The sequence below is a fragment of the Ornithorhynchus anatinus genome, chromosome 16 (genome assembly GCF_004115215.2).
Source record: "Ornithorhynchus anatinus isolate Pmale09 chromosome 16, mOrnAna1.pri.v4, whole genome shotgun sequence".
Classification (NCBI taxonomy): domain Eukaryota; kingdom Metazoa; phylum Chordata; class Mammalia; order Monotremata; family Ornithorhynchidae; genus Ornithorhynchus; species Ornithorhynchus anatinus.
In genome coordinates this window covers 11597169-11616611 of record NC_041743.1, presented here as the reverse complement: position 1 = coordinate 11616611, position 19443 = coordinate 11597169, and the positions used below count along the sequence as shown (strand labels likewise).

At 48.3% G+C, this 19443-nt stretch overlaps 2 long non-coding RNA genes across 5 annotated transcripts in view; both read right to left on the bottom strand.

Annotated features, from left to right (window-relative positions):
• The window catches only part of LOC107547892, a 22536-nt gene extending 18377 nt beyond the window's left edge, over nt 1-4159 (bottom strand). For all 4 annotated transcript variants that reach the window (XR_003765296.1, XR_003765295.1, XR_001604356.2 and 1 more), the window contains exons 1-2: nt 4039-4159; nt 1797-1873 (exon numbers count right to left, since the gene is read on the bottom strand). This is a non-coding gene — a long non-coding RNA (uncharacterized LOC107547892). The remainder of the gene's footprint in view (nt 1-1796; nt 1874-4038) is intronic.
• LOC103170525 lies at nt 4157-19443 on the bottom strand. The gene is made up of 5 exons (XR_486246.2): nt 19409-19443; nt 18321-18468; nt 7543-7703; nt 5293-5435; nt 4157-4196 (listed from the first exon to the last, which is right to left on the bottom strand). It is a non-coding gene; the product is annotated as an uncharacterized LOC103170525 (long non-coding RNA).

Below are 19443 nucleotides of genomic sequence, written 5' to 3'. Positions count from 1 at the left end.
ACAGTAAGTGTTCAATATCTATGATTAATTGACTGATTAAAAGCCTCTTCCCTCCTGCCTAGAGGGGTCAGGAGCATTAAGCAGACCGTGGCTAACTCCATATGGGTCCCTCTCTGAAAGCTGCAGAGGCACTCTCGTCTCTGCCCTTCCTCCTCCCCCTCTTAAAGCCCATCTCCACCCAGCTCTGCCCCCGCAGTCTGCCTGGATGCGATATGGGACTCCAGATGTGCAGGGTGAGGTCCGCCGCATCTGGGAAAGTTCCACAGGCTATTCTTTCACACCCCCTGAAAGCAGGCAGGGCAGCCAGCTCCTAGGCCTGGCGGGAAGGAGTCAAAAACTGAGTGTTGTGTCTCCAGGGGCTATCCTGCTTCTCGGCGAGCAGGGAGAGCTTCCTGTCCAAACAGGGAAGCTGAATTGGGGAAAGGGCTTCATGAGGGCGAGCTCTTCCTGTCAGAGCTGCAAAGAACCAATGTCCTGGCATTCCCTCTTTCACCTTTGCCAGGCCTCCACTCTCCCCATCTTCAAAGTCGTACTAAAATCACATCTCCTCCAAGAAGCCTTCCATGACTAAGCTTTCATCTCCCCAAACTATCTGCCCTTCCTTTTGGGTCTGTACGCCTTTACTACTTTTACTACACCCCCAACCCCACAGCACTTAGGCATATATTCCTATACTCTGCAGCTTCCTCCATCTATTTTATTTTAAAGTTTGTCTCCCCTTGGGATTGTAATAACAATAATAATGTTGGTATGTTAAGCGCTTGCTATGTGCTGAGCACCGTTCTAAGCGCTGGGGTAGATGCTGGTTAATCAGGTTGTCCCACGTAGGACTCGCAGTCTTAATCCCCATTTTACAGAGGACGTAACTGAGGCACTGAGAAGTTGTGACTTGCCCAAAGTTACAGAGTTGACAGGAGGTGGAGCCGGAATTAGAAACTCTTTGAGGGCAGGGATTAAGCCTACCAGCTCTACTGTATTGTACTCTCCCAAGCCCTTAGTACAGTGCTCTGCACATGGTAAGCATTTAATAAATATGATTATTTGATTAAAGGGGGGCGGGCAGCGGTAGAGGAGACCATGTGACTGTCCTTGTCGTAGCCAAGTTGGTGGCCAGAGGGCCCGGCTTTAGGCTCTGCCACTGACTTGCTGCTTGACTCCCAAATTTGCAAGAGACCCTTATCCCCAGTCCCAGTGAACTAGATTCTCACCTTCAGAGCCCTTCGAAACCACATCTCCACCAGTTTATAGCCACACAACTACCCCTTCTGTTCCTACTAAGCACTTGAGTGCTCACAATCACTTATCGCACTTCCATACACACCCATCAATCCATAAATCAAGGGTATTTCCTGAGTGCTTTGTATGCACAGAGAATTGTACCAAGCACTTGGGAGAATACAAGAGAATTAGTAGATTTGATCCCTGCTTTCAAGGGGCCTTCCTTCAATCTATTTGGGGAAGCAGACACTAAAACAATTTACAGACCGAAGCATGCATATGGGTATGAATTAGGGCTAAAACAATACGGTATTTAAGAGACCCCATGGCAACCAAACCATAATCTATTGGGGGAAATGGACAATAAAATAATTTATAGCAGAAAGTGGGATAGGCATATTAGTTAGTGCTAAAGCAATAGGGCATTTAACATACTTCCTCCACTAGGCAGGGATTGTGTCATCTGTCTCACAAGTGCTAAGTACAGTGCTCTGGACGTAAATACTTCTCAATATTTACACCAGGAACCTGAGGCTCTCTAGGTCAGGCCTAGATCTGGGGTCTTAGTAAAACCTTACTGGTTCGCAGCGGGTCTTCTCTGAGGCCGTTTTCACTCCGCGATGCTCAATCCTCACTCTCCGTCTAGGGTTGTGTGCTGTGGGGGAAAAGGCAATGCTGTGGCCTCCTGGATGGTCAACCCCATCTCTCTGCAAACCTCAGTTAATGGCACCTCTTGTCTTTTATTTCTGTGGTCTCTTTCTTCTCCTAAACTCAACTGAGTCCTCTCCAAAGTACTCTCCAGTAACGTTTATTGAGCACCTACTGTGTACAGAGCACTAGGTGCTTGGGAGAGAATAAGTGAAAGTAAAAGATTGAGGCTTTGCTGGGCGGGGGGAGGGCTTTCCTAAACCCCTTGAGCGCAGAGATTGGGTCTACCAATTGTATTGTACTTTCCCAAGCGCTTAGTATGTGTGGTAAGCACTCAGGAAATACCACTGATCTACTGAGGGTTTTGAAGGTGGAGGATTTGAATCAGTAGAGAGTTCTGGGCAGGGTGCCGGGTGTGACCAAATCAGGAGAATAGAGAGGGAGGTATTGTAAGGAGGTTATTTGGGGAGGACAGAAGATTGAGAACTGGGGTGTAGTAGGAGAAGAGCATGGATGTTAAGTGGACAGAGCTAGTGGAGAAGTAACACTTTAAAATGCTTCTACTCACATCAACAGCAAGAGCACACCGCTCCGCTTCCGGGTATCTGACAATGCAATCATCTGGGGCAAAATCGGGAGGCTACGGGAGTGGGGAGAATCACTTCTGGGGAGTTTTTATTGACTTTGATGGCATTTTGCAGAAACGTGAGTGATAAATAGGAGCTAAATTCTGGTGACATGCCTTACATTGATCATCCTGTGGCAAAATGGCTGAAATCCTAATTGTTCTGGAAAATGGGGGTGGAGGGAGGAAAGGAGGGAAGTGTGGTGGGAGGAATGCTGATAAAAGCAGAGGGATCTACAGCGGCTGCAAGCTGTATGTTCTGGTTGAAAGAGCCCCCCATTTCTGCGGAGTCTGTTTATTAATATTACTATAATGACGGTATTTGTTAAGTGCTCACAATTTAAGGGGAGGGAGAATGGGAATCGAATGCCCATTTTACAGCTGAAGAAATGGAGGCACAGAGAAGTTAAGTGACTTGCCAAAGGCGAGTGGCGGGGTAGGGAATGGAACCCAAGTGTCCTGATTCCAAGATCTGTGTTTTTTCCAGGCCACATGCCCCACGGGCAGCTTTCTGGGTTCCTCCATCGGATGCGGACCGAAGCCTGGTTGGTCACTTCTCCATGCCACCCCCAAAACTCACACAAATATATATATATACACATATATATATATACACTCACACCTCGGTTCCTGACCCTCCTGGCGCCTTTGCCCCGCAGGCTCCCTCCCCATCTTGAATTTTAACAGAAAAGAAGTAGATTCTTGGCTCGGGGGTCACATTTGCATCCGATCTGCCCACATTTCCATGTTGGCTTCCGAAAGCCCCGGACTCCAGGAGAGAACAAGACAGGACTAATCAGGTGGCAGCATAGGGGGCGGCCAGGGCGGACCCCTCCGGGGGCCCCGTGCGGCCTCTACCCCCGGGTGACACGTTCGCCAAGCCTTTGAATACGGGAAATGTGCCATGCATTTTTAAGACTCTGACCGAGAAATACTGATTTGATTTTTTAAAAAACGAGTAAGAGAACCCGAAGGGCCGAGAAAGGTGGATTCTCCCACCAGTCCTCCCCGCCAGCAATTAGTCTGACTGCCCCTAATTTCTCCAGCCCCCGACACCCCCGATGACCCCTAACCCTGACCCCCGCGCCCCCAATCTCCGGCCGCAGTTTGCTTCCCCACGGTCCCCTCCCTCGTACCTTGCCCAAAGCAGATGCCATCCTAAAGTGAAGGCCGGACACTGTGAGAAACGCACGTGTCGGGGGGCGGCGAGCCGGAGCCTCCCCCGCAGCGCGGCGGCGCCCGTGGCCCTGAGCCTCCCGTGGCGCTCCGTCCCTCCTTCCCCATGGCGCCCCCTGCCGCCCGTAGCCCGCGTGGCGCCTCCCTCCCCCTCTCCCGTGGCGCTCCGGCGGCGTGGCGCCCCCTGCCGCCCGCAGCCCGCGTGGCGCTCCCTCCCGGTGGCGTGGCGCCCCCTGCCGGCGGCGGCCCCGAGAGCAGGAGAGGCCGGGGAGGCCCGTGGCGACCGTGACCGGGGCCCGGAGGGGCCGGAGCCCCAAGGCCCGGGGCCACTCCGCACCCTTCCCAAATACAGTGTGAAAAACTATGCTCACCTGAGGTTAAACTGAATTCCCCCTGGCCAGGTGGGGCTGTGATCTCAGGGCGCTGCTCCTGCTGCTGCTGCTCCTGCTGCTGCTTGCTCCTGCTGCTGCTGCTCCTGCTGCTGCTGCTCCTGCTGCTGCTGCTCCTGCTCCCGCTGCTCCTGCTCCCGCTGCTCGTTTAAAAGAGACCCCGATCGCCGAGGATCCCCAAGTCCGAAAGCTCCCCGGCCCCCCCAGCTCATGCACTCCATGACCCTCCTCCCCAGCCTTTAGGGCCAGGCCTAGAACAGTTCAGGGCATAAGGATCTTTTGCGGGGGGGTTGTTTGTTTCTTTTCCTCTCGGGAAGGATTAGGGCCAGGCTGCCTTGGCAAGGAGGTGGGAGGTCCTAATAATAATAATTATGTAATTTGTTCATTCATTCCTTTCATTCAATCGTATGTATTGAGTGCTTACTGTGTGCAGGGCACTGTAGTAAGCACACATGGGAGAGTACAGTACAACAGAGTTGGCAGACATGTTCCCGGAGCCTGGGCCTGAAAGTCAGAAGGAGCTGGGTTCTAATCCTGTGAGCCCCATGTGGGGCAGGGACTGTGTCCAACCTGATTCGCTTATATTTACCTCAGTGCTGAGTACAGTGTCTGGCACATAACAAGCACTTAACAAATGGCACAACTATAATTATAATTATTACTGACTTTACAGACTAGAGGGGGAGACAAAGATTGATATAATTAAATAATTTACTCTATACAATGTATAGATACTTCCACCTCTTGACTTCAGTGCCCCCAAAGCTTGCTTACAATCATGGATGAAAGATCTGTAATGAGTTGTTAGAGCATTAATGATGTAAAGAGAAATGATGACAAATGGGGCAAGAAGAGTTTAGACAGATCGATGGACTGTATAGACAACCTTCAGGATTCAAAGATGATGCTTATGAGGGTACAAGCATAGGGCTGCTATTTAAAATCTGTAATGTGAAATTGTTTATGTTTGTCTCACCCGCCCTGCTATACTGTGAGCTCCTTTTGGATAAGGACTACCCTTTTTCATTGCCTACTTACCGTCCCAAGTTCCTAGTACAGTGCTGCATGCACTGGAGACACTCTGTAAGTGTTTTCATTCAATCATATTTACTGAGCACTTACTTTGTGCAGAACACTGTACTAAGCGTTTGGAAAGTACAATTCAAGTGTTTCTGATGACAGTTGTCATGACATATGACCTTTAGGCAGGGATGCTGAAACTAGGAGTAAACTTACTGCACCAGTCCGGTTTGATGAGTAGAAACTCAAAATTGGGAAGATGTGGTCATTCAGAGCCAGGTACCAGGTGTCTCGTAAAAAGAGAAATTTAGAGCTGGCATAGTATTCCTAACTCTTTATCAAAGAGCTGGGAAAAGTTTCTGTAAAAAAAAAATATATAAAAATAAATGAAACCCATAATAATAATGTTGGTATTTGTTAAGCGCTTACTATGTGCCGAGCACTGTTCTAAGCGCTGGGGTAGACATAGGGGAATCAGGTTGTCCCACGTGGGGCTCACAATCTTAATCCCCATTTTACAGATGAGGGAACTGAGGCACAGAGAAGTTAAGTGACTTGCCCACAGTCACACAGCCGACAAGTGGCAGAGCTGGGATTCGAACTCATGAGCCCTGACTCCAAAGCCCGTGCTCTTTCCACTGAGCCACGCTGCTTCTCCAATAGGACAGGACAATGTCCTATTGTCCTGGCTATAGTACAGGGCTTCCACCAAAGCCCTGTCCTATAGGACAATGCCTACTGTCCTATATGTAGGTTGCCAGCTTTTAATAGACTGCCCTTTTCTACTCCAGTCAAATTAAATTCTATCAAGGAATTTAAAGGTTCTCACCTTAGCTGCTAGTACATTACTCTGCATTCGTGGCACTCATTAAGAAAGATTTCCTTGATCCTTTTGGCTCTGGCCCAATATCATGTCCTTTTCGAGAACATCACTGCAAACTGATGGCAGTTTGGCTTGGATTTTAGACATGACCTAGGGAGCCTTTCCCCCACAGCTGACATGAGGGGTGATGCAGGGCGAGTATCCTCATATCTGAATGCCTCAGGGTGAGCAGTTAGCATAGTATATGCCTGCTCCCATCTGGGGTTTTTATTGGTTGTTACAAAGAATTTTTAAAAACATTTTGGTAAAGTATTTTTGGGGGTTCGATTCAGATTTTTCAGCTCTTGTACTAACCCCCACATGAATAACCGTTAAAGGACAAGCCTCTGGCTTCCTATGTGATGTTACTGAAAAACTGACATAGTCCTCGTTTGCAGAGTGGACAATAGCTCTCTGTGCCTCTCTGCTAACGGTGGGGGATCAGAGAAAGAAAAAGCTATAAGCGCCTCACTTTGAGCTCATAGTCCTAGGACCAGACTGGCCCACTTGGATGCTAGAAAAACATGGCATCCCTGTGGGTCAAACTGGGCTGTGCCTGTGGGCAACAAGTGGTTAGGAGGCTACCACGAAGCTACCAGGGCCCTCTCCAGACAAGAGTCGCTAAGACACACAGGCAGGAAATGGAGCCACTTCTGCTCTTCGTACTGACTCCAGCCGCCCTCTTCTGTTAATGCTGGGATTTCCCATAGCCACTCTCTGCAGAGTCCACACTGCCCCATCTAATAAAGTGTCCCTAAACACTGCGACATCCTCCTCCCCTGCAACCTAACACTGTCCAGATTATTAAAGCCTCCTTCCACCAAAGCCCTGGAGGCTAATACTACTGCCAATAATTGTGGCATACGTTAAGCACTTAACTATGTGCCAGGCACCGTACTAAGCACTGGGGTAGATACAAAATGATCAGGTCAGACACAATCCCTATCCTCATGGAGCCTCACAATCTTAATTCCCACTTTACAGATGAGGAGACTGAGGCACAGAGAAGTTAAGTGACTTCCCCAAGGTCTCACAGCAGACAAGTGGCAGAGATTAGAACCCAGGTCCTCTGATCCCCAGGCCCTTGCTCTTTGCCCTATGCCAGTGAACCGGCAGAGAAGCAAATCCAGTAATGTGTGTCAGAGAGAGGAAGATGACTTGGCTGACTAGCCCAAGGCTGAGGGGTGAGATTTCCAAGCCCAAATACCTGGGTGGTCTCCAGCCAAATCACTCAGCCTGCCTGGGCTTCAGGTTTCGGTCTGAACTGGACTAACCGTTCCCGAGGGGGAGGCCACTATCGGCTCATCTTTCTAGCAGACTGAGGAGCTCAAGAGAAGAGCGGTATCTTCTCGAGCGGGGACTGCTGATGAACAGTTCAGACAGTTCAGAAGGAGGATAGTTCTCAGGGCTATGTTCAAGTGCTTAGGGTGGAGTGGGGCAATGTTTCTTGGAAGGAGTAAATCCCTAGTCCTGGAATTTGCTTTTTTTTCTTTCACTTGCTCTCTTGAATGGTCCCCTTAGACACATGATGCCCATTTTCCTGCCACGGGATTTCTCTAGAGAGGTTCCCTTGTAGGTGTCCACCTTCAAGTTGACACACTCACCGGGACGTTTCCCTGAAACCTGCGTCAGTCCTCGTGCCGGGGGTGACCGTCAGCTGGCTGCCAGCCTTCCTGGCCAGCACACTCCTCTGCTCTGTCAAGCTTCTTCCTTGTCATTTCCACTTAGAATTTCAGTCATTTCTGACCCTCACATCGAGTGGGCCCTGGGAAGAAAAGCAACAATCAGGGCAGTGAAAGGGGTTAAGCCATGAAACTTTCCTAAAGGTTTAGAACTGAAGCTATGTTTGGTGGAGGCCTAGTTGATAGTAAGGTTCAGTAAGGTTATATTTTTAGAATTGTTCTAAGGAGAAGCAGCAGGGCCTAGTGGATTGAGCACGGGCCTGGGAGTCAGGAGGACCCGGATTCTAATTCCTTTTCAACCATTTGCCTGCTGTGTGACCTCGGGCAAGTGTCTGTGCCTCATTTACCTCATCTGTAGAATGGAGATTAGGACTGTGAGCCCCATGTGGGACAGGGACTGTGTCCAACCTGATCAGCTTCTATCTACCACAGTGCTTACTTAGTACAGTGCCTGGCACATAATAAGCACTTAGAAAATACCATTAAAGAAGCTTGAAACAGAGAATCAGATACAGATGACAAAGTTTCATTTGGGCACAGAGAGCAAACTGGGCCAGGGTTTCCAGGGCTGGAACTCCCTCCCCCCAAAAACCTTGGCCCCTGAGGGGACCTTAAAAGATCCTTACTAAAGTCCAGTAAGGTTGAAGATAGTCCATGTTATGCCCTTGGAACCTGGCAGGACAAACATCTGCCTTGGTCTGCAGACATCAGCAGGGACAAACTAAACTCTGTCCCTGCCCTTGGACAAGAAGCAGAAGAGAGTTGCCACCTTGTGGCTTTGTTTTGGCTCATCCCCTCCTTCTCTGGAAAACTAAGGAAGGTGAAGCTAGGGGCTTCTTTCCCACAGTCCAAATTCTGGGCCCCTTAAGAGGCCCCATGTTGCTACTGGGAATCAGACATTGGAGGGCAATCACATGCAGTGCAGCACTCGGGTCAGCAGTTTTCAAAGGTAGCCACCTGGAAATTTTGGTTCTACCACTGATATAATCAAATGAATTAATGTTTCTGGTGAACACATGTTCAACCTAAACCACTTACCATTACTGCTAACGGTATTTCCAAACCTGGCACCAAAAGCAGAATGTTCTTGGAGAACCACTGACCCTTCGTCCACTTTGAAGAAATTGGGAAAGGGGCAGTGGTCTAGTGGAAAGAGCATGGGCCTGCGAGTCAGAGGACCTGGGTTCTAATCCCAGTCTCACAACTTGTTTGCTGTTTGACCAGGGGCAATCATTTCACTTTTCTGTTCTTCAGTTACCTCATCTGTAAACTGGGGATTAACACTGTGAGTCCCTATGGGACTATGTCTAACCTGATTAGCTTGTAGATACCGCAGCAATTATGTGCCTGGAACACAGTAAGCACTTAACAAATACCATTAACCATAACCTGCCCCCTCAGCCCAAAACAAAAACAACAACAAAAAACTGGGGGATTGTCAAAGTTACTTTCTTCTCTCTGTCTCAGTTTCCTCATCTGGAAACTGGGGATTCATTGCCAATTCTCCCTCCTTCTTGGTCTGAGAGCCCCATGTAGGACAGGGACTGTGTCCAACCTGATTATTTTGTATCTACCCCAGCGGTAACTGTGCTCAACATATAGTAAGCGCTTAACACAATAATAATAATGATAACAACAATTCTCTGGAACCTTAAGGACTCAAAAAAGACCATTTACTGAAGGATTTCTTTTTTATGAGTGTGAGGAAGAGTGACAGCCCCTTGGGGAGCAGCATGGCCTGGGGAAGTCCACAAATCAAACGGAAAGATTGCAATGGATAGCTGATTTTTCCCAACGTTGGCATCCCAAACGATTGGTCACGGCAGCTAGTACGCATAACTGAGCCACCGTGATCCTGCCCCTGCCCCCAACAGCCATCAACCATTTTGTTTGGGTGTCTGGCACTGTCACTGATCTGACTAGTAGCACCCCTCTCCTGCTGTACCAATCTGTGCACTTGCTCTCCCCCGTGACTCATCCTGGGTGAATAACGGCTTTTTGGGCGTCACATCCCCAGACGGTCACGCTCCCCAGACAGCGACAGGTCTACCCAAACTGTCCTGCCAGGGAAGAAGGAAGAGGAAATAGAAAGGGAGGAGGAGGAGGAGGATGCTTAGCTGGGTCCCCTTTCACCACCCTTTTCTAAAGCAAAACCTGAAGCCACTGGAGGTTTTTCAGAAGGCAGGTAGGCGCCTTCAAATTTGTGACCGTCCCATCTAACGCAGGACGTTGGCTAACATTAGCCTGGGCTCTGGTCAATACGGTAAAATGAGCATGTGATTACCACACACGTTCTTAGTGGATACAAGGAGCACATTTAGCAAAATATGCAACAGTTCAGAGAACATCCTGCCTGGTTGAGAAAATGAGGTGTTCTCTAAAGGGGAGCAGGCAGAAGACTGGTGTTTGTGAGGCAAATGAAGCATGGAGAAGGGGTTGGGGCGAGAGGAGGGAGATGAGGGAGCGCAGGATTCCCGCCACCAGGGATTTCTGTACAAATGAGGATCTGACTGGCCCTTTGTGACTAGGCCTCAGCTTGCGTTCTACTTAGCCTGCCTTCCCGATCTCTCCGAGTTGGTGTCAGACTGAGCTGCCCCGGAGTTACGGCATCGTAGAAAAATTGCTCAGAAGCTATTTTCGGGAAAAGCTCTCTCTGACGTGGTGAATAAATGTGTCTCAATGTGACTCAAACAGGCTATTAATAGAAGGAAGATCAGAGGCATAAGAAAACAGAATTTCATTCAGCTTCTGCCTCTGGCTTTATTTACCTAGTCTTTTGACAGAAACCTCTTTCTTTAAAGCTTTTTTTTCTTTTGGTCTTTCACTGCTTGGAATGAAGGAGAAAAAAGGGCTTGCTTTCTATTCAGCTGCACACTCCCTCCCTTCATTACTAAACAGCCACCGTCCTCTCCTCACAGACTGATGCTAGCTTTCCCAGCTCATTCGTGCAACAATCCGGAGGCTGCTTGTCAAATCAAATCAGTCCAAGGCAAAGACACCTTTTCCCCAGCCAATGGCTGGAAATAGACAGTTCTGTCTGGAAACAACAACAGCAGCACTGCCCCGACCACCTCCCTGACTCAATGTCCCTTCCCCTCACAGCTAACCACGGGCCTCATGTGGTCCAAGTGCAGGGAGCTGCTGGGAAGGCTGAAGGCTGGAATGGGATGGGAGGTGTCGGATCCAGGTGGGCAGGGCTGGGATGGATCCCCATGGGAGCCGGATGGAGGCAGTGAGCGGCAGATTGGGTTGGGCTAAGAGTCTTTGCTCCAGATTCCTGGAGTTTTATCTGGGGAAATAGGAGATGTGGAATTAGCGCCCATGACCCATCTCATTCCACAACAGTAATGTCCCCTTAGGACACAACATGCTCAGGACGGGGGCTGGAAGGGGTGGAGATCTTCATAAATGTCAAATATGATAATAATGATGGTATTTGTTAAGCACTTACTATGTGCCAGGCATTGGGCTAAGCACTGGGGTGGATAAAAAACAAATCAAGTTGGACACAGTCCCTGTCCCATGTGGGGCTCAATCCCCATTTTACAGATGAGGTAACTGAAGCCACAGAAGTGAAGTGACTTGCCCAGGGTCACACAGCAGACAAGTGGCACAGCTGGGTTTAGAACCCATAACCATCTGACTCCCAGGCCCTTGATCTATCCACTAGGCAATGAGCTGGGAAAAGCAACTCCACTACCAGAAGAGCAGGGAACTGTCGATTTTTCTCCTCAATCCCTCCGCTGGGATACAGTAGAGTTTTGATCATTCAGAACCTGACCCACCCAAACAGCTGGCACACTGATGATAATCCCCCATTGTTTCACATATCTGCCTCCCCGAATAATTTCCCCTCCATCCTGAGTTTTTAAGGAGGGAATAAAAGTGAGAGCGGGGAGCACTGGTATAGCAAAAGAAGAAGGGTTAGAACATGCTAATGCCACAGATTCAGGCTCAGTGAGCCAGGGGGAGTTGCTTTCCTGAGATATGCTAACTCCAGGCAGGAAGAGGAGAAGGTGAGGTCCTTAATTCACTGAGTGCCCATTGTGTGCAGCCCTTGAGGGAGTGCAGAAATAAGAGATCCAGCTTCAAATGCCCTCTTAGTTTTCTCTTCTGTCTCCCCCTCCTTTTCTCCTCCTCCTTCTCCTCTTCTTATCCTCTTGCTTCCCCTTATTGTTTGATTTAATTCTAACGTGACCCTTCATATTAGTCCCTTTCCTGTTCCGAGCTTGCAAAAATCATGCTTAAAAAAGGGACAGTTATCCCTCTAAATATAGTATCTTGCATTTTAGATAATCTTCTTTAAAATTTTCCCATCATTCCCATTTTACATCTGAGGAAACTGAGGCACAGAGCGGTTCAGTGTCAAATGTTGGTATTTGTGTTAAGTGCTTTCTACATGCCAAAAACTGCAATAAGTGCTGAGGGAGATACAAGGTAATCAGGTGCCACATGAGGCTGCCAGTCTAATGACAGTCTGACAGGAGAATAGGTATGGAATCCCCATTTTGCAGTGAGGGAACTGAGGCACAGAGTAGTTAAGCCAGCGACTTGCCCAAGGTTGCACAAGTAGAGGAGCTGAGATTAGAACCTTTGTTCTCTGATTCCCAGGTCCACGCTTTTCCCACTAGGCCTCGCTGTTTCAACATCATGGAGCAGGCCGGGGGGTGCTTAAAAATCACACTCCCCCAGAAATATTTTCCCTCTGAGGGTCTGCTGAGTCACCTTAGGCAAGCCACCCTCCCCCTTGGCATATCATTCGCCAGAGCTATTCGACAGGGAATTTCAGGCAATCACTCACCTCCCAGGAAAACTGGGGGGTGGGTTTGTGCAGGAGAACATTTAGGAACAAGTCCTTAGAAGCAAGACCCCTTGAAGGACCACCCGGACCACGGTTATTCTCCAAGGTGCTTTCATCCTTCTCTCTAAGTCTCCCAGATGTCACTTTCTCTCACCCCCTTCCATGACACAGCAGAGCTGGGAAACACTTCCCCGAGGATAGATCGTGTGCTGAAAACATTTGGATGATCATCCTCCTTCCTGCTCATATTGAATTCGCACTTTCTGTGGTTCTGCACACGAAGCAGTAGGATGTCTTCCTATTTAAAGACACCATGTGTCAACCAAGCAGATCAGAGCTGAGTCATATCTGTGGAAATCCAAGGCAGAATTACAGATCGTTTTGGCTGCCTTGTCTGCTGGGTACCATTAAAGCACCTTTCCAGATTGGGAATTTATCCTACCACATGTTCTCCTTCAAAGGCATCCCAGAAATGGATATGTGTGGAGATAAGATACACCGTTTAAGGATTCAAATTTCACCGACCTGGGCTCTTTCCTTGCAGTTACCTCAAACTTCCCAAATTACAATTGATTCTGTCATTTAGATAATGGAGCAATTTAGGATCAAGGACGTGTCATTTAAATAGCATGGGAAATTTCTCCGTCTAAACCTGTGAAATGTGCTCTGGACCTCATCTTGGGAAGAAGCACTCTCTTCCCCTCTAGATAGCAGTGAGGCCAGTCCTATCAAGGAGACCCCTTTCCCATTTCTGGGGTACCCAGCTCCCCCCGATATCTCCATAATCACAAACCTATAACCTTGGCATTATCCTCGACTCAGTTCTGTCATTCAACCCACCTATTCACTAATAATTATGATATTTCTTAAGGACAATGTGCCAGGCATTGTACTAAACTCTAGACTAAAAGCTCCATGTTGACAGGGAACGTGTCTGCTAACTCTGTTGTACTGTACTCTTCCAAGCTCTTAGTATAGGGTTCTGCATATAGTAAGCTCTCAATAAATACCACTGATTGGCTAATGTTGAATCCTGTCAATTCTACCCTCACATCATCTCTAGAATCCACCCTTTCCTCTCCACCCTGTAGACTGTAAGCTCGTTGTGGACGGGGAATGTATTCACCAACTCTTTTGTATTGTACTTTCCTTCTGGCCTGGAACTCCCTTCCCCTTTATTTACGACAGTCCACAGCTCTCCCCGTCTTCAAAGCCCTCCTAAAATCTCATCTCATCCAAGAGAACTTTCCTGAACAAGTCCCACTTTCCCATTCATTGACCCCCTTGCCTACTAATGCATTTGTTGCACTCTGTGTCCCAGTGGGAACCTGGCTGACAAGAAGGAGAGAGTGCATGTGGCTCTGTCAAACCACTTACTATTAAAACCAACTCCCAGGACAGAGGCTCATCAACGTTCTTGATGGGAGACCCCAGCTCCAACCCCAGAATGGGGAGGGGAGGGCCTCCATTGGAGGAGGTCTTTTCCAGACCGCTTCTCCCCCGGATCACAGAGGCCTAGAGCCTGGGAGAAGAGCTGCCCGTTCCCCACACCACTGGGACTGCCCACAGGCCCTCTGCTTGGCCCCATCACAGTGGAGGGAAGCAGCATCGCCAGCTTGAGGACTTCACAGCCTTTACTAAGGTGGGAGGCTGTGGCTGCTGTCACTGTCGGACTGAGCTAGTTAGGAGCCTGGGAGCTGTTCCTCTCACCACAGTTCCCTATTACTCTGGATCAATACTTATTTCTGTTCTTGCCTTTTATGCTGCTTTTGAAACAGTATCTTTCCTTATGTGTCCTGCTTCCCGCAGCATGGCTTAGCGGATAGGGCACAACCCTGGGACTTGGGTTCTAATCCAGGGCTCTACCACTGCTTGGGAAAGTCACTTCATTTCTCTGTGCCTCAGTTATCTCACTGTAAAACGGGGATTAAGACTGTGAGCCCCATGTTGGAGACAGCGACTACCCAGCGCTTAGTACGGTACCTGCATATAACGCTTAACAAATGCCAAGGAAAAAAACCAAAAACCTCTCCCCATTTGTTCTTAGACTGTGAGTTTCTTGGCAGACCGTCTAATTGTCAACTAGGTATTCCTCACCCCTCCCTAACCGCCAACCCTCCGCCACCAGCAGAGTTTGTTGTACATTCTTTGTACCCAGTAAACACTTACATAATACTTTGTGCTGCTACCATATGCTTCTCTGCTCTTGACATAGGATGGGAGTTAGTGGGTTAATTTAAAAATCTGTTTCATGGGTGTGGAATCTGTAAGTCTTTTAGGGTTTGAGTTCAATCTCAGGCTGCTGCTTAATTAGGTGTATGCAGAATCAGAAATTCCTGAATTAGCATATATATCTTTGGCAAAAATAATTTTGAATCAAACTTGTCATTTTCTTCTTCTCCATTGCACCTCAACCTTTGCTGCCTTTCTAATCGCTGATGCTGTATCATCATGATCATCCTTTATATCAAACGGTATTTATTAAGCCACCCACATGTGCATGTTCTCTTCCAAGCATTAAAAGGCTCAGTCTTTATGGTTTACTGCTGATCTCGGCACACAGACACACTGAAGGACATGCAGAGAGCTAACAAATGCTCCTACCAGGCTTTGGAGAGAATATGTATGTCAACAGAACACTGAGAGAATAATCATTTACTTGAGGTACATGCAACTGAATTAACTCAAGAAGAGTTCAAGGGACCGTTTTGTACTGGGGAGTAAATAGCCTCCAATCCGCAGAGAAGGTGGTGAGGTCATGCGGTTAAGTCAATTGGGAAACCCCCAACTCCAGTAACCAGGACAAAGAAAAAGAAACCATCACAGTAATATTCACTCTTAGTGATCTCCTTAGGTTTTGAGCCATAAATAGTTGGGTCAGAAAAGTTTAAAGTGGTCCCCTGAGTCATAAGGATGAAGGGAAGGGAGTGGGGAATGACTTATGAAGCAGCAAAAAGGTAGAACTTTTTCAAAGCGCCTTCCCCATCAGTGGGACACATGACTAAAAGAAGCTCTCAAACAATACTGAGAGCAGGCATGGTCTTAAGCGAAATAGAGCACGGGCCTTGGGAGTCTGAAGGACCCTGGGTTCTAATCCCAGCTTCCACCACTTAATTGGCTTGTGTCCATCTTGGGCAATGGTCACTTAACTGTCCCTTGTGCCTCAGTTACCTCATCTATAAGTGGGGATTAAGACTGGGTGCCCCATGTGGGACATGGACTATGTCCAACCCGATTAGCTTGTATCTACTATAGCACTTAGTACAGTGTCTGGCACAAAATAACCAGTTAGACACCATTAAAAAAAAGGAAGCCCCGAGGATGAGGAGAGGACTGCTTTATGTGGCTGGTTCTTGGGGGTTAACTGAGCTGAGGGCTGGAACCCAGTTCTGTGGGAAAAGGAGAGAGAGCGTGGATTGGTAGAAGGAAAATGACGGAAACATACCAATGAAGCCTCCCAATTCAGTGGGATGGATATTTTCTCCCATCCAGACCGGATGGGGATAGGTCCCTTAACAAAGTAGTGGGGAAAGAACATCGGCCTAGGAGTCAGAGAACCTGAGTTCTAATATCCATTCCACCATTTGCCTGCTGGGTGGCCTTGGAAAAATCTCTTGACTTCTCTGAGCCCCAGTTTCCTCATCTGTAAAATGGGGATTAAATTCCTGTTCTCCTTCCCCATTTAGAATGTGAGCCCCATGTGGCCAGGGACTCTGTCCAACCTGCTTTTGTATCTACCCCAGTGCTTAGTACAGTCACACAGTAGACAAGTGGTGGAGTCGGGATTAGAAACCAGGTCCTTCTGACTCCCAGGCCTGTGCTCTATCCACCAGGAAACACTGCTTTCCATTGTATTGTATTCCATGCAATACCTGAGGCATCCCCATAGATGTCCACGAGCTCATATTCCATGCAATCAATACCTGAGGCATCCCCATAGATGTCCACGAGCTCAGTGACTTTGGCCTGAGATTACCTGAAGCAGTAGAGCAAGCTCAATGTCCGAAGGGATTGGCAGAGAGCAGAGGTGGCACACGGGATTGTCAGTGTGGTCTGGCCTTGGCACAGTGGGGCCTGGGGTCTTGAGCCGGTCCCCATGGTGGGGAACAGAGCGGCCCTCTGTGTGATCGAGGCGGCCCTGGCCCAGGATCCATCTTGCCTGGAGGCCTGGGCTCCCTGCCTTGTCTGTCAGTGGGGAAACCTTGGCAGCCATTTGGCACTTCCTGCTCCATTTACACAGGGAAAGAAAAGGCTATTTGTGCTCCCCAGGCAACTTTGAGCAAGTCTCACCCTCCCCAATTCTTATCATCCTGCTGCCAGGGATCAGAAGGTCCATCCAGAGGAGTGACCGTTGGAGGAAGTCCCAGCCCCTGGAAAAAGGGGCGCTGGGAGGAGGGCACAAAGGAATCAGCTGAAGGGGATGACCTGGCTTCATCATTTAGCCCACCTCTGGGGGGAGGTTAGACTGTACATACCGGCCGGGGCCAGATGCTGGCTGGAGGAGAATACCACTTGTCTCGAGCCCCCAGGCGGGAATTGGGGCTGGCTGCCTGCCTAGTTTTCCATGGGGATCAGAACCGGGCTCCACGCAAGCCTCGTGCCTCACACTCAACCTCCAGCCTCCGAGCCCAATCTGAGTTCAGGAGGGCTGGCAGAACTGCCACTAGGCGGATGAGACACGTCAGGCTTTAGTCCTGACTGGCTCTCCGACCCACCTCTGGGCAGATTTTCTGGTGGCCGAGGCCAAGGTTAGGACGAGATAATGGCTGGTGAGCTTCCAGCACCATCACGGACCTACCCTGACTCCCTCACTCTGGACTATGTTGGGGGACCTTTTCTCCCAGAATCTTCAGCCCAAAATTCTGAACTTCAACTCCACTTTCCCACCACACTACCCCTAGGAAGAGGCCGGGACCTGAAGGGAAGTACTAGGGCTGCTGGGAAATGAAATCTTCAGAGTGTCAGGCATGGCTTAGGGTGGCAGATAGGCTCAACCACATTGAGCCACTGAGCTGCCCTGTCTCAATGTCCAAAACTGACCATTCTAGCACAGATTTCTCCAAGCACCGAGGAGATTCCATCCCGTCCTGCCTTCCACCTCCCAGCGGGAGGGAGAAAAGCAGCTGCAGGATGGTGCCACTTCCACAAAACCCAAGGAAGACTGTTGGCTGCCGTAACTATGGATAGCCCCTGAATTCTAAGCCCCAAGGAGCCTGAAATTCTGTTAGTCTAGCCACAACACCCTGCTGATTTTATTTGGGATATTTGTGCTGCATTTTAAGGCTTCAACATTCCTGACGTGTCTATGTCCAAATCTTTCTCTTCACTTATACTGTTCAATTGTGAGTTCCCTAAGGCACAGGGATCATGTCTAATTCCCCCCGTGCATTCTCTCCCAGCTCTTAGTTTAGTCGTCTGTATACAGTAAGTGCTTAATACAATTAAGACTACTTCTGAAGTGGAGAGTGAATATAGAGGCATTGGGGTTGGAAATATTCATGGATGTGAGGTCTGATAATAATAATTTTGGTATTTGTTAAGCACTTACTACGTGCCAAGCACTGTACTAAGTATTGGGGTAGATAGAAGATAATAATATAATAATGGCATTTGTTAAGCGCTTACTATGTGCCAAGCACTGTTCTAAGCACTGGCACTGTTCTCGTCCCATATGGGGAGCACGATCTAAGTAGGAGGGAGAACAGGTATTGAATCCCCATTTTGCTGATGAGGGAATTGAGGCATAGAGAAGTTCAGTGAATTGCCCGAGGTCACCCAGCAGGTACAGGGAGGAGTCAAAATTAGAACCCAAGTCCTTTGACTCCCAGGCCTGTGCTTTTTCCACTAGGCTTCTCAACACACTATAATAGAGCATAAGAGGGCAAAGTTAGAGATGTACCTTCTAGAGATGTGGGTGGATGTTAAGAAAGACAACCATCCCTCGGTTTCTCCAAGCATCCTTTGCTTTCACTTTTGAAGGCAGAATACTGGCCTGGGCGGACCACTGATCTTTCCAGTGTGGCACTGCTCATGGTCTTAAATGACCCCTGACAAAATAGAATGGAATGGGGTGAGATGTCAGGATGGGTAAAGGTAAAGAAAGGGAGTTACAGAAAGTAGTATGGCAGTTTGACAGGTGAGTATGTCTGAGAAAAAAAATCTCTTTCCCACTTCTTCCACCTTTTAAACATGTTAACATAGCAGGGCACCTTTTCTCTGTTGTACTCCCCCAAATGCTTAGTAGTGGTCTGCACAGCAAAAGTGCTCAATAAATACTAGGGATCAATGGATTGCTTTTCTGGCCTTACTATGGTGCTTACTATGTGCTGAGCGCTGTATTAAACACTGTAGTTAATAATGGGTATTTGTTAAGTGCTTATTATGTGCTGTACTGTACTAAGAGATGGAGAATCAAGATTATCAAGTCTGACACAATCGCTCATTGGGTTCACAGTCTAAGTAAGAGGGAGAACAGGGTAAAATCCCTGTTTTATAGGTGAGGAAACTGAGACACCAATAAGTTTTTTTTATGGTATTTGTTAAACGTTTACTATGTGCCAGGCACCATACTAAGCGCTGGGGTCAACATAAGCTAATCAGGTTGGACACAGTCCATGTCCCACATGGGACTCAGTCAGTCCCCATTTTACAGCTGAAATAACTGAGGCATAGAGAAGTTAAGCAACTTGCCCAAGGTCACCCAGGAGGCAAGTGGCAGAGCCAGGATTAGAATCTAGGTCCTCTGACTCCCTGTCCTGTGCTTCTTCCACTAGGCCATGCTGTTTCTCAAGCAAAAAGAGAAATGAAGGAGAAAAGCAAAGCTCTGTTTAGAAACATGAGAGAGAAACAATATATCAGAATGTCCAGCCACAAAAGGAAAGATGGGAACAGGAGGAAAGGCCAAGCAAACTTTTAAAACGTGACTTAGTAAAAACTTTGGCATCTAAGTGCTCTGATACCCTGAGCCATTAATCAATATGTACGTACGGGATGTTTTGTCTTTGCTGTCGAGTCGTGTCCAA